A 13583-nucleotide genomic window follows, 5' to 3' on the forward strand; every position below is an offset into this window, starting at 1 on the left:
CAATCCTTCTATTTTTATCCCTTTTTCTCTCAATTCCTCCTAACAAACACACCCATAACAGGTCTCTAACTCGAGAAATATCAATTTAGATGACTCATGTGGTGCTCTGGTACCAACTGAACCAGTTCTGCATAAGTTGAATGCCTGGGTTCCATTATTATTTGGAAGGGACTTTGTGGTGGCTTGGTTGCTGTGGGAGTAGTGTCCTCCAATTTCATCTCGTTTCATGCAAAGCATGTTATCCACCAAGATGAATTTAACATGGTCCACTCAGCAATTAGCATAGCGTAACTTGCTTAGGGTTTCAGCACGTGTCTTTAGATTTTGATAGATACTTTTAGCTGTCAACAAATTGGAGATGGTGGCACAATTTGTAATTTTTTTTAAAGAAATGGTGGTAGAAGCTACCAAATCATTCAGAAATTTCCAACCGATACGGAAAGCCAGTCTTGATACAAGGCAGAACCGTCGCTGCGTCGAGACATTTTGCAACAAATCACCCTTTCCTCGTTATGTCAGCTTCAGAACTCTTTCTTTTCCTTCTTTTAAAAGTAAAAATTAACTTTTGAAAGAAGTTATTTGGAACTCCCTATTATACGTGTTCAGTTTCTAACCAATATTCCAGAGAAGGTTCTCCTGGAAAGCTTGCATCTCTTCATTTTAAGAAATTATGAACTGTTGGATTTTGTTTTGCCTTTACATGTCAAAGCTCAATTGTCGTCGTCGTCTTCTTCTTCTTCTTCCTTTTCCTTCCTGATTGGAACCTTGTCTTTTCTTACTTGAATATTAGCACTATTATTTTGCCCATGAGTATAAGAACTCACAGTACCCCTTTTGAAGCCATAGCTACAGCCAATTGTACTGCAGTCCTGGCATTTGGCCGTGGCATTTCTAACTTTTGTCGCTTGAGATGCAAAGAAACCCTGGCCGTTAATCTTCTTCACAAGTACATGTAACTTGCTATAGTCTGTGAGGTCAAGAATCTGTTTTCGCTATTTGCAACATGATGTTACAGTACGCAATGATAAATTCCTGAAACAAAGGCTAAAGGCATCAGAAAAAATCTAATTTCACTGAGAAGATTAAGTGTTCTGATGATATCCTACCAGGTTCAAGCAAATACAGACAGTAACTTGGTTGAATGTGATGGGACACCAAACCGGAAACATTATTTACGCACGGGAATGATCATAGACGATGGAGGATAGCCCAAACAATTGAAAGATCGGGCTTTAACTTATGTTTTGGGTTTAATTTATATGAACTTTTAGATGAGTTTTATTAATTTGTCTTTATTTGTTGGGCTTGATTTAATTATTGTTAAGTATTTTATTTAGTGGGCTATAAGCCCAATCGCTTATTGTAGTTAGGGTTTTAGTATTAATACCCTATTTTTCTAAATGTTATGGGACTTTTGATGATTAATAAAAATTTACAGATTTTGCATATCTACAATCACCTTTCTTCCTCTTCTTTAACTTCTTTCTTTCTCTAAAGCTTCTTTCTTTTCTTGCTTTAATTCTTATTATTTATTGTCTCGCATCAAATTTGGTATCAAAGCACGACTTTTAATTGTTCTTACAATTAAATGATCTATGTGTTTATGTTTAACCCTAGATTAATCTGGAAAAAAAAAATCGTTACTGTTCAAAAAAAAAAAAAGGTTCCCTGTTCAGAAACCCACTGTTCACTGTTCAAAATCATTGTTCATCATCGAAACTGTATGCATCAACACTGATCGGAAACTCTGCCTCAATGCCAGTCACACCAAGACCCATGGTGGCAGATTCTCCTACAGAAGGCCGCTCCCTACACCAGCAGCGCCTCCACAAAACCATAGCAGCAAAGGCAGCACCTCAGCCAGTGTCGTCCTCTTCAGCGCTAACGACCGCCCACAGTACCATCATCGCACCCCACCATTAGCGACCGACAGAGTCGGACAGTAGAATCGACCGGCAGTGACCACCATTTTCAACAAACTGCAGTGGTCCTCGCCTTCGGCAGCCACGCATGCGCCGCCAGCAACAACACCGAAGGAGACAGAGAAGAAGGAAACAGCAGCTTGCAAGGAAAATTAATTAACCCTGCCACGTCAGCGCCACATCACCTGCCACATCACCATTCAGAGACATCATCTAGCCACATTATCGACACGTCACCTGCCACGACATCATGTCGAGGCAGCAACTGTGTCAGCAGCCACGTCAGCAGATTATGCCACGTCATCTTTCATTGCCACATCACCTGGTCAGAAATTATTTTACCCATTGAATATCATCATCTCTGCATGCTCCACCATATCATCCAATCTTCCACGTCAGCGGCAGCGAGTTCTGGCTTCCTCCATTATATATAGTTAGTGAATCAGTCTTGCTTTTGATTTATTGAATTTTACCTTTTCTGGTTTTGCAATTTTCATTTAAAGGTATCATTAATATTACTTTTGTGCCAAAAAAAAATCTCACCTAGCATTTTTAATTGTTAATTTATTCATCAATCTCTTTCGTCAGTGATAGCTAATATCTTATTCTATTTGATAATTATGAGTTTTTGCTTGCGACATCTTTTTTGATTAATCATTTACACTTAAGAATCTAGTATTACATGCTTATAATTTTATTAGTGTAATTTGTTTTTGATTAATCTCCACAATTTTTTTAAAAGAAAGATAAAAAAAAAATTAGCTTTATTTTTGTATTGTGATTTTACATGCAAGAACCATTTGTGATCTCAATTCCATTTATAAGTTAGTGTTGCATGCATTTATATCACGATCATCTAGTGTCCAAGCTTAAGTTTACATTTACTGTAGACTCAACCTTTAGTGATACTCTTATGACCATTTAAAGGGAATTACAAACTTAGGTGATCAACATGTTTAAGAGAATTGAGCCCCAAGAGAGTTTTCGAATAAGACACTCAAAGACTAATGAATATCATAAGAACAATCATTATGGACAAGTTCACTCTGAGCGCTACCAGTATGACTATCATTTAGGTTACTCTAAACACGATGACTTTGATGAGCGAGTATTAAGTATTAACAAAATAGAAGCCCTCACTTTTGACGGTCGTTATGACCCTTGGATATTTGATATGTGGATTTGTGATATGGATAGATTCTTTGAGTAGCATAACTTGTCTGATAATAGGAAAGTTAGATTTGCTAAGATGAAATTGATTGATGAAGCCAAAATTTATTGGATAGATGTTGATAAATTGTTTTTAGAGATGAGAGGTAAACCTTCCTATAACTAATTGGATTAAAATGAAACAAAAACTTCAGGAGAAGTACCTACCCCAGTCTTATAGGAATAAACTCTTAGATCAATGGAACAATCTAAGACAAGAGAATAAGTCTATCAATGAGTATATAACGCAGTTTAACAATTACATGATTAGATGTGCCATAAGAGAGAATGAAACCATGACTTTGTGTAGATTTTGTAAAGGCTTAAATGATGATCTTAGAAGAGAAGTTGTATCTCAAGGTGTATCTACCCTCAACCAAGCTTATACCTTAGTTCAAGATTACAAATTGGTCACGAAGAATCAGAGGTTGAATCGTCAGGGCTCTTATAGTATCCCTACTATGTCCCAATTCAGAGTAGTGATTTCTTTGTTAGTGCTCCACCCCATAGACCTAATCCTAGTAGCGCCAACTTTGTAAGAAAGATAGGGGCAAATGAGTTGTCAATGAAGCGTCTAAGGTGAGTTCAAAGGTTAAGTGTATCAATTGTTTAGGTTTTGGTCATATCTCTTTATATTGCACCTCGAAACCCTTAGTCATCCAAAAACATAAGGATATAGGTAAAGAGGAATATTGTAATATTGAAGTGTATGAGCCTAATCTTGAGGATTTTAATGACTTAGATGATGAGGATGTGCAAGAAGAGGGACCTAACACAATGAGTCCCCATGAGCTTGAAAACGAGGTTAAGAATGAGTCTGATAGGTCTGTTTTAATGGTAAAGAAAGTTTTAGGAAACTCTTCAGTGGAATCGCCTATAGAGATAAGTATGGTCTTAGAAGAGTCTCATGATATTAGTCCTCCTAAATTACTTGATTCCTCACCCCATATGCTTGATGTCCAGCACATCATAAGTTTAGAGCAACATGTTGAACTTCTTAACCTCTTACCACATGCACGTGATGAGAAAGATGAAGATAATCCTAGGTTACTTGATTGTGTCCATACCATATCTACACAGGTTTCAGACAATGCTTGTCTCATTCCACACCCTCAATCATTTAGTGTTCATAGTTACAAACTTGAGGAGCCGATAGAATACCTTCCCATATCTCCTCACGATAGGATGTCTAAGTTAGCTAAGTCGTTATTCATAATTTGCATATTGAGATCATAAAACAAATTCAAGCAAGTAATGAACAATACAAATTTCGAGCTGATTTGCTTAAATATCATGATGCACTTAATGTTGGAGATTATTTCATGATACAGATTAGACCTGAACGGTGTCCTTTGGAAATCGATCATAAATTGCAAGTAAGTAGTGCTAGACCATTCAAAGTGTTGAAAATGATTAAATCAAATAATTATGTCATTAAATTGTCATTAAACTTTGATATTAACTCTACTTTGAACATGAAAGACCTCAGTATTTATAAAATACAGCCTACCCCTGATGCTCCTTTTGATACCCCTACCTCATTATCCATATCTTTGGCACAAAAGGAACATATTAATGCTACTTTAAATGCACAAATTGTTTTTACCAGGGATGGTGAACTTCAGCAAATCCTAGTATATGGACTCGACGACCAGATTCAGACTATACTTGGATTATCAGAGAGACATCACAACAACTTGGTCCTTATCTTTGAGAGCATTATCGGAACTGCCTTGACCTCTACTCGATGGGGTCGAGTTCTTCCAACCCCGGGAGAATTGATGGGGACACCAAACCGGAAACATTATTTATGCATGTGAATGATCATAGACGATGGAGGATAACCCAAACAATTGAGAGATTGAGCTTTAACTTATGTTTTGGGTTTAATTTATATGAACTTTTAGATGAGTTTTATTAATTTGTCTTAATTTGTTAGGCTTGATTTAACTATTGTTAAGTATTTTATTTAGTGGGCTATAAGCCTAATCGCTTATTCTAGTTAGGGTTTTAGTATCAATACCCTACTTTTCTAAATGTTATGGGACTTTTGATGATTAATGAAAATTTCCAAATTTTGCATATCTCCAATCCCCTTTCTTCCTCTTCTTTAGCTTCTTTCTTTCTCTAAAGCTTCTTTCTTTTCTTGCTTTAATTCTTATTATTTATTGTCCCGCATCAGAATGGTTCAAGCTAAGTGTGTGTGTGTGTGTGTTGTGTGTGTATATATATATATATATATAATATATTATATATATATATATATATATATATATATTATAAGTTAATGATGTGTCATCTGATACAACAAACGATACATTGCCTCCTTCCTAGTTTCAAGCCATCTCAAGCGACTTGAAAACCAATAGATAGGCGGATTTTTAATTTTGGATTAAAAAAACTCATTTTCTACTAATTTTTCATATAAAACAACTAAAAAACATTTTAAAAGCCTTAATAAACTCATTTATGGTCTAAAAATAGCAAGAAATGGTTAAAATCATAAAAACAACCCGAAACCAAAAAACATTTCAAAGCCTAGTCTTTTTTTTTTTTTTGACAAGATGAAGGCTGAAAAACACCATCATCAAACTCCTATTGTTGAATGAGCCTTTTAGACCATGCTTAGCCATTTTGGTCGCTGGAATCGTGACAAACAATAACTTTCTCTCTCTTCATTATATTTCAATGACTTTCTCTCATGTATTTTAAACCCAATGACTGAAATATAAACAAAATGAAATTTTGTATCAAAATAAAAATTATCGTAGATTCAGGATTGATCATGTATTTTTCTATGTTTTACAATCCAATTCCTCATCTTTTTTAATTCAGTATTTCTACAATACTTTCAAATTTAATTTCATCTAATTAGATCATTAAAGGATTCAATAAAAAAAAAATTAGAAGATGATTTAAAAAATAAAATAAAAGGGTTGGACAACTCTTAATTGTTCATTGAATGAGGAAGGAGCTAGTAAACCAATTCTTTTATTTTTTTTTATTTTATATAATATGTAGGATATAATTGAAATTAACAAAAAGTGTGGAGAATACTTTTTTCAAGAAAATTCATTACCTTGGAAAAGGTTCTTTTTCAAGGTAGCACGGTAGAAGAAACAGGGAAAATAACACAATTCAAAATTTATTTGGCAAAATAGTATCATTTAGTGAGTCGTAAAAGTTATTTCCAACTCTTTTGAAAAACTTAGTTAAAGGAATTTCAAAAGCTATTTTAAATTAAAAAATAAATCAAACTCTATTCTTATATAATAAGAATGTGTTTGTCTTTATGGTAATTATTGTGGTTGTGGTTTGATAAAAGTAATTTTGAAAACATCACTTTTACTATGGTTGATTTATATAAAATGTGTGTTTGGTTAAAATTGTTGTTTGCAGTTTTTTTGTCCAAAAACCTATCATATTATGTTTGGTTAAAATTGTGGTTAAAAGGACATAAATTTATTTCTTATGTTTTAAATAGCAAAAATAACAAATTTTAGAAACAATGAGCGACATAAAAAGAAATTGTTTATTTAAAAAAACTATTATTGCCCCATCAAACTTGCTACACTGCCATCACAAACATAATGTATATATGAAGCCCTCTGGTGCCTACGTGTTTGTGATTGTGGAACCACATCGGTTAAAATATCATTATAAACAAAATGAGGATGGCAATCAAACTCATCAAATGCAACATCTTGGATGGACTTTCTTTGAATGTAATTATAAAGGCACATTTAAAGGAAGCGGAAAAACATAAATTTTTCAGGTGGCCTAATTCTCATGGGTGGCCTGCCTAGGTTGAAAAATTCTCAAAAATGAAAAATTTTCAAAAGCAATTTCAATCTTTGGTCATTTCAAGTTGGCCTTCCACTTGAAGGATTCCGCCAGAAGTTTCTCTTATGGAATTTGCAAAACTCATTGTCCATTGTCTCAAAGTTTAGATGATATGCATGCATCTTTACCTAATTTGAAATATAGCCCCCCATTTCTTCTTAATCTTTTTATTGTTTGATTGATGAGGACTTGCTACCTCTGATTTGGGTCATCTTTGTCATTTAGCTTCTAGCCCAATGGAGTTGGCCCATGTAAGTCTATTTCCAGATTTGTTTACACAACTCAGCCTTTGTGGTGCCCATCGTGACCCACTTGCTTACTAAAGATTTTCTGACTCATCAAATAATTTGAGAGGACCACTCATTTCTCCTTGTTTCATTGCTAGAAACATTCGGTGTCACTTTGTGAAAGGATCAAGCTGTCTTTTGTAAACCAAAATGCCTCTTTGTCTGGTTGAAGGAAATTACCATCTCCTTTTCTAGAATTTTTCCTTCTAAACACAATGTTGCCCCCTTGTATTGGTCATTTGCCCTAAGTGTGCTTTGTTAGCGACTTAGACAAATAATGGTTTTAAGAGGCCATTCTCTCATTTCTCTCCTTTTTGATTTTGGTGAAGGAGTATGGGTTTAGAATAAATCTTGAAATCTTGATCTTGCATTTTGAAAACAAAAATTATTTCGATGTGAGTCTAAAACAATTTGCTTTTAAAATCTTGCAACTCCTTTGGTTATTTTCTTTCTTGGAAAAGAGATTATTTGCTCTTATGTTTGGAAATGAGGTCTTCGGTGGAAATATGTCATGAGATGACCTTTTGTTTTTATAGTTTTTCAAAGTGAAGGGCTCGAGAAAAAACTCGAGGTTTTGTTTGAGGAAAAAAAACTTGTCTCCTTTTTAACATTCATTTTTTTCAGCATGAATAATAATGAGTAGTTTATTCTTGATGTCATGAATCTCATGAAAAAGTATTCTTTGCATTTTGAGAGCATTGTTTATTGTTCCAGGTTGCTTGTTTGCTTGCTTGATTATAAATGACTTCTATAGGCACGTAACATAGGCTGTGGTTTTTTGCTATGAAGAAAATGATTCATAAGGCTCAAAGAGTGTTTCATGGTTTCAAAGACTTAGCATCACTATCAACAGTTTGACTTTTGACATCATTCATATTTTCTTTTGCCACTCTTCTTTGATTTGCTACTTTTGTTTTTTTGCTTTGCTAGGGCATGCTCGTTTTATCTTGGATGTTACTTTTTCTAGTGAGTTGGGTATGCCCCTTGGCATTTGAGTTTCTTGAGCTCTTATGCCTTTTTGGCTTTCTCACAGGTTTTTTTTTTGTTTTTCTTATTGAAATTTTCTCATGCCCCCCAATGTGGGGTGTGATCCTAGTCGGGATTTTTTTTTCATGAAAGAAAAATTATTCAGGCTCGAAAAAAGATCGTAAGGGATGTACTTATTTTAAAACGTGAAAGGAATAACAAAGATGACCTTTCCTCATTTGAAGTGCAAACAATTAAGATCAATAAACTTTGACCTTATCCAATATGATGGTTTGGTCTTTGCAAAGATGCATTTCATGAATCATGAGCAATGAGTTGCATTTCATACCATTATTTATACATTTAAAAAAACATGATTCAAGAGTCATAGGTAAGGGTGTTTATTCACTTCTTTTTTTCTTTTGGTTTATAATTTAGTCACCTCAATGATAGAGTTGTTTGATTCACTTGTCATTCTACAAGTAAGATGTCAAAAATATCATTTTTGAATAAACATCAAATTATTTTTGAAATCAAAATACCAGATCAATTTTTCAAAACTCCAATAGAGAGATTGATTTTGGTAAAAGAGATGAATTGCATCTATGAGATCACGTGAAGCTTCAAAAGTGTATTCGTGAGTTCTTATAAGAAAGCTCTCTAAAGAAAATGAATAATGCTTGGTCGTAAACATGATTAAATGACAAACTTGTTATTTCATTGAAACTTTGAAAAAGAAGTTCAACAATAAAGAACTTATGCTAACATCTTGAGCCATGAATACTACCATTGTAACACATAAAGGGGCTGGAATCTTTCAATCATTCATTCTCCTCAACAAAAGCATCTTTTCAACAATCAATTAAACTCATATATAGTTCATTCTTGACCTAATATCACCATAGCTTTATCTTCAAGATAGTTGATTTCTGGGAGTTGGTGTGAAGAAATTAGTTATAGGGATGATAAGTGACTTGGCAACCACCTTCAATGTCCTTCTATTTTCCAGCCAAAACTGTTATTCTTAATTAGGTCAGCAATCTTACCTATCCTAATGGCTTGTTCAATCCTCTTAGCTATGACAACCAGGTCAGTGAAATGTTGTGTAGAGCTTCTAACCAAGTATTCAAAGTACGGGGTTTTAAAGGTGTTGGAAAATAAACTAATCATCTCTTTTTCCAACATGGGAGGGTTAACTTGTGCAGCTACCTCACTCCATCTTCTAGCGTATTTCCTTATGGACTTCTTGTTGTCCTTCTCCATAGCTTGCAAGCTTAACCGATTAGGGCCCGCATCTATATTGAATTTATATTGCCTCATGAAGGCATCAACTAAATCCTTCCATTTTTTAACCTTAGTATTGTCCAACCGCATATACCAAGTGAGGGTAGCGTCACTCAAGCTGTCTTGAAAGAAATGATTTAGCAGTTTTTCATCATCAACCACCTCAGTCATTTTGTTGCAGTATGGCTTGAGATGAGTTACAGGGCATTGGGTTCCTATATATTTAATGAATTCTAGCACCCTAAACTTCTTAGCAATGACTATGTTAGGCACCAAACACATATTGACAACTTTCATCAAGTCACACAAATAGTTTCCCTCAACTTCCCTTATCCTCTCTTCTAGGGTAGTCCATTTTTCCAAACCCTCTTCTTTCACCATCTTGCCCTTTCGAGATTCTTTCTTTGTAGAATCAATGGTAGATGAAATTTTTGCGGGGTATACTGGCTGGAAATGCATATTTTGTTGAAATTCATATGACAACCTGTTTGCCCCCAGATTATGTGGATTGAAATGAGTTACATGCATATCTTCAGGATGAGCTATAAGTGTTGCTTTTCCGGATTTATCTCTCCAGGCTTGCTTGAGTAGACTAGTAAGCCTTGCGACTTCTTCTTTAAGATTGCCTATCTCTTTTTGATGTTAGGCTTCCAATTGGGTTTTTTCTTCATTTTCCATTTGTCTTTTTTCTCGAACAAGTGTTATAGATGAGTTTCAATGGGAAACCTATATTTCAACCTGCTAAATGCAAATCATGCAATTTATGCAAAAAATGTTGAATAAAAAAAATGCATATGAAATGCAAACTTGCCCCTTCACGGGTAGAAAGATCCTAATTGTTGAGTGCATCAAGGGGTTGGTCATTATCTAGTTTCAAAAGGTCTCTCGCATGCTTAGTGATTGTCTTTAAAAGATCGATATGAGGCTTACAAGTAGTGTGAATATAGATGCCCTAAGTAATATCAGTTTAACATATCAACCACTTTTAAGTAAACAATCAAACGAGAGTTGGATGGTTTCACAAGTCTTACCTAGGCTAAAGCTATTGGGGTACCGTTACTCCCTCAATTAAATTAATTTCAAGCTTAATTAAGTCTTAAAACTTATCAATTCTCCAATTAAACCCTTGATTGGATTAATTAAATTAATTTTAAGCTCAAATAAGTCTCAAAACTTCCAAACATGTTGCCTTCAACCCAAATTTTAGTTTTCTTCATTTATTTCATTATTTTTTTCATCATCTTTTTTTTTTTCATTATCATTTTTCAGTAAATAATAATAATAATAAAAAAAGATAAAAAATTGGGTTATGACACCTTTCTTCTTCTTTTTGTATCACTTGTTTTTGTACATTGTTGAACTTCTTTTCTTTTTCCACAACCACTACTAGGATTGCTATTATTATTGGCAAAGTTAACATCAACAACCATATTATTGACATCCTTTATAAAATTTAGTAAAGTATCCTCCTCTGAATCACCACTACCTTTCTCTATATTTAAATCCTAAGTAGTAGCATTCCTTCTCTTTTCACCTATACCATCATCATAAGAATTCCAACCCTGTGATGGAGCCCAAGCATATTAATTGATAGGCACAATGTTTGTAAACATGATATCATATTTACAACACAATGCGGGATCGATACCAGAATGCCTAAACTTTCGAGCTCCTTTTATCTTCTACAACAAGGAAAAATAAAGATATAAATGAATCATAATAATTGTAATAACAAATAATAAAACAGTTTATAGTAATTGTACACATTTTGAAACAAAAATAGACCTTGATTTTATATTTTCACCACACGTCAGTTGCTAAAATTGTTCTAAGTTCAGGACTCTAGCCTACTCTTGTTTCGAAAATCAACTTTTTTTATATTCTCTAATCTTTTTTTTTATTCCATCCCACTTATTCTTTAATTGTGCTTACGTTAATGCTAAAATATTTCCATCCAACTTTGTTGAAATGTATGTTTGGTAGCATACCTTGCTCAATTGCTTTGATAATGTCACAAAATGTGTTCGACACCTCTCTGGTCCAACAAGCCTTATCTTGTAATTGAGAAACTTCCATGTTCTTAGTTAAATTTTTTTTTCTAACATACAATTAATAAGTTAATTTCCTAGATGCAATGTAATAAAAGACGATAACAACACAAAAGTTTGTGTGAATGCTGTAGCAGTTTTAGTCTGTGAAGGTAACAATTACTAATGGCTACTTGACAAGATACGGTGTTTGATATAGTTAATGATACGAATTTAACATTAATAATAAATAAAATGATCTTATCGCACTTGTTGCAACAAAGAAATAACACACGTGGATTGAATCAAGTTTCTAAAAACAACAATTAAAAGAAACCTATGCAAGTGTATAAAAGAGAGTTACAGAAAAAGAATACGAAATCATAAAGGAAAGAATTAAGTCCAGTAATTCATGAGGATGTTGAATTATCCCATATAATTGAGCACACCCACACACTAACCATAATATTATAAATAAAATCTACAATATAGATGTCACTAATAAGTTACAAGAAATCCTACAATGTCAAAAACATTTTTTGGGAAGTCATTTTATGCATATATGTTAATTTCATATGTTTATAGCTTGAGACATAAAAACATCAAACATTAATAAATTGCAGAGTTACAGACAACATTGTTAAAATATCCTAATGATGAACGACATCTAATATTTACTTTGCAATGAGGTGATATAAATGATAATGTTATTACTGGAATTAAAATGCTTATGCATATAAAATAATCCAATTTGTTGGTAAGAACATATATTGACATATGCAGTGACCATGCAGTAAGAACATATATAAAAATATGTCTTTAATCTTTGCCCAATTATAGTTAAACTTCAAAACATTTAATTAAAAAAATAACAACAAAGATCATGAGTCTTGTAGTGTAGGATATACCGAAACAGTGTGAATCGAGGGTTTGTTGTGCTTTTCAGGAATAAAAGATGTTAGATCTATGGTTCCTGAAACAAAACAGAACACATAAATTTAGAAGAAGAAAAAGAAGAAGAAGGGAATGATTTTATTGATATTGGAAACTTTAATTACATGAAGTTTTTTAAATATCTTCTAAGGAAAATTACCTTGAACATCATCATCAATTTTAGCGTGTCTTCAACCATTTCTAGGTTATAAAGAAGCATGAAACCACGAAAAGAATAAAAGACGACAGCAGATCTAGTGTATTATTTGAGTTCAGGATGAGATTTAGGTTGGAGATGGGTAATTCTTAGTCTGAATGATTTGTTAATAAACAATAGTACATTTCTTAAGATTGTACGATCCGATCAGTGAGAAAGTGAGAGTGTGTGAGGTTTGTGAGATTGGAATGAAAGGCAAGAACACTAGAAAGAAAGGAAAGGCACACTAGAGAGAAGGCCAGGAAGATGGATGAGAGAGAAGACACGTGAAGAGTGAAACACGGTTCTTTTCAACAATAGAAAATTCAATAGTTTAATTGTGTTGGTGTATCTGTGCAATTAAAGTTGTGTTCAGTAAAAAAAAAACGTCACGGTTGCTCTTGCTTAACCTATGGTTGCAACATAGAAATTGTGGGCCCCACTAGTTGAAAAGTGTGGTTCAGCGGCTAACCAAACAATTTTAATTTGTGGTTTTAACTGGATGTGAAAGTTACCACATAAACAAACACTATGTGTGTGTTTTATTCATACAACCTCTTCAAATAAAAAGAGTTATGTTTTTAGTATGAGATTAAATGATTTAAAACAAGATAGATTTTCTTTTTAATTCTAACTACTTTTAACGTAAAATAACATAAGATAGATAAGTTTTAAAAAATCAAAATAACTTAAAAATTTTTGTTGAGTTTGTATAAGAATAGGACATTTATTATTGTATAAAAATCAAGTTTAATTTATTTTTTTAATTTAAAATTTAAAGTAGATATCAAAATTTCTTCTACCATTTTTTAAGGGAGTCGTGTGAGTTGTAGATGTTAATGGCAACTTGTTAAATTTTGTTATTTTTTCTAAATAAGTTTTAAATTGTTTCGAAAGAAAAAGAAAAGAAAAACTC

The 13583-nt window shown here is 33.2% G+C and overlaps 1 long non-coding RNA gene across 1 annotated transcript; it reads right to left on the bottom strand.

Annotated features, from left to right (window-relative positions):
* Positions 1-10891: 10891 nt before the first annotated feature.
* Positions 10892-12966, bottom strand: LOC118046807 (uncharacterized). The gene is made up of 3 exons (XR_004687238.1): positions 12632-12966; positions 12447-12511; positions 10892-11193 (listed from the first exon to the last, which is right to left on the bottom strand). It is a non-coding gene; the product is annotated as an uncharacterized lncRNA (long non-coding RNA).
* Between the last annotated feature and the right edge of the window lie 617 nt (positions 12967-13583).

Source organism: Populus alba, chromosome 2 (genome assembly GCF_005239225.2).
Source record: "Populus alba chromosome 2, ASM523922v2, whole genome shotgun sequence".
NCBI lineage: Eukaryota > Viridiplantae > Streptophyta > Magnoliopsida > Malpighiales > Salicaceae > Populus > Populus alba.